Source organism: Pyrus communis, chromosome 15 (assembly GCF_041283825.1).
Source record: "Pyrus communis isolate YQ-2024b chromosome 15, ASM4128382v1, whole genome shotgun sequence".
Classification (NCBI taxonomy): domain Eukaryota; kingdom Viridiplantae; phylum Streptophyta; class Magnoliopsida; order Rosales; family Rosaceae; genus Pyrus; species Pyrus communis.
This window is the reverse complement of record NC_142579.1, coordinates 30463716-30465817: the sequence shown is the minus strand read 5'-3', so window position 1 is coordinate 30465817 and position 2102 is coordinate 30463716. Positions and strand designations below refer to the sequence as shown.

General features: G+C 46.5%; 1 pseudogene across 1 annotated transcript; it reads left to right on the top strand.

Annotated features, from left to right (window-relative positions):
- Positions 1-867: 867 nt before the first annotated feature.
- On the top strand, positions 868-2102 carry LOC137715887 (ethylene-responsive transcription factor TINY pseudogene; annotated as a pseudogene). Its single transcript, XR_015956193.1, has one exon. The product of XR_015956193.1 is annotated as an ethylene-responsive transcription factor TINY pseudogene (transcript).

Genomic DNA, 2102 nt, shown 5'->3' with positions numbered 1-2102 from the left:
AGAGGCCTAGCCCATCCTCCATTGAAATCCTAATTGTCCCCAGACGGCTGTGTTGCTGTGCCGGCTGTTCTTTTCTGACCCTTGAAGCACTCTTTGATATCCTACACACCGACTTTTTTCTGCACATATATCTGCACAAACTCTACTTGTTTACCTTGAAATTAGTAATTTGGACCAAAAAAATGGAGTTACATAATTTTTAGCAAATGACTTGGTTCAAAGAAGTAGGTATTTCTGCTAGGGATGTGATATGGTGTTATACCCCGAAACACCATGAAATTTTTATTTCCTACCATCCTTCTAATCATATAGTATGACACTTGAGCATAAATTTTTCTTCTATGTGTTGTGTGTTTTTACAATGAATTATTTTTGCATACGTGTCAAATTAGTTTGTAGAAAAGACGAGTCATCATTTCTCCTCCTACAACAAGGTCATTCATGGGGAACAAGATCCCTATATGGATTCTCTTTGTGAGGATTTCAGGAATCAGTTCATTATATCCGTTCATCAGTCATCTTGCGGTTAGAAATTATTTTGAATTCTTTTTTTTAAATCGAACAGACAATGTCTAATAAAAATTGATTGCATAATATATGATGAACAACTAAGATGAATTGATACCTAGAATCCTTACAAAGAGAATCCGGAATGACCCTCATCCATTCATGGAGAAAGTCGCTCAATTACGAACCATTTATTTGAGCCCACTACACAATGTATATTAGATGATTTAAAGTAAACTCCACGAATTGTAAGTTTCATATTACCTTATTAAGCTGACCTGCGCTTGAGCGGAATTATATTTTATACTATGGTCAATAGAACATGTAAAACGATGGGTTAAAAGGGGGGAAGTCAGGCCAACCCGGCGTTGTTGGGTGGTCACATAACACAGAAGCCCCACGTTTTCCCTTTCACTTCTCTCTCTCTCTCTCTCTCCCTTCCTTCCTCTACTAAAACCCCTCCTCCATTTGCTCTTCTTTCTCAATTCCCGTTCTTCTACCTTTCCCCATCTCCCTCACTCACTCACACACGCAACAAACACGCACACTCTTCAACTCTCTCTCCCTCTCTTCACTCTGATATAACAACTCAGTCACACTGCCTGAAGCTCAAAAAAGCCAACTCCTTTCCACTTCCAAAACGCATTCTATTTATAGCAACCAGAGAACGAAACGAAAGTTCCAATCTTTTTCCGTGGTTTCTATTTTTAGCACTTCAGTGAGACACCGTACTCAACAATGGCTGACCCAACTCACTCAGAGAACGAGTCAAGCTTTAACTCGTCCTCACCCTCTCCACCTTCCCCGTCCTCATCTGGGTTTTCCCAGTCCATACCTAACTCGGGTCTAAACCAACTACCGGTAAGGTCCGACTCGCCCGGACCGGATCAGAAGCGGGCCAAGCGAGCCAGAGAAACCAGCAGCAAGCACCCGGTTTACAGAGGGGTCCGCATGCGGACATGGGGCAAGTGGGTGTCCGAAATCCGCGAGCCCCGGAAGAAGAATCGGATCTGGCTGGGCACATTCTCGACACCTGAAATGGCCGCGCGTGCTCATGACGTGGCGGCCCTGACGATCAAAGGCAACTCGGCGATCCTCAACTTCCCCGGACTCGCCGGGTCGCTGCCCCGACCCGATTCGAACTCGCCCCGGGACATCCAAGCCGCGGCTGCCAAAGCCGCTTCCATGGAGACTCTAAATCCGCCGCCGCTGCCGCCACCACCGTTGCATTCGTCTTCGTCGTCGTCAGCATTGTCACAGTCCTCGTCATCATCCTCAATGGTGGGTACAAGTACGAGCGGGGACGCGGGAACGCCAGAGGAGCTGGGGGAGATAGTGGAGCTGCCGAGCCTGGGGACGAGTTACGAGTCGGCCGAGTCGGGGAGCGAATTCGTGTTTGCTGACTCGGTGGAGGGGTGGCTGTATCCTCCGCCGTGGTGGCACAACAGTTATTTGGAGGAGGAGTATGGGTATAATAATCTAATCAATAGTATTATTAGGGATGATCAAATGTTAATGTCTGAGCCACCAGCTGCCGAGTGTGTTGGAGTCGAGGCCTTCTTGTGGCAACATTAAATATCAACCGTTGGATCTTA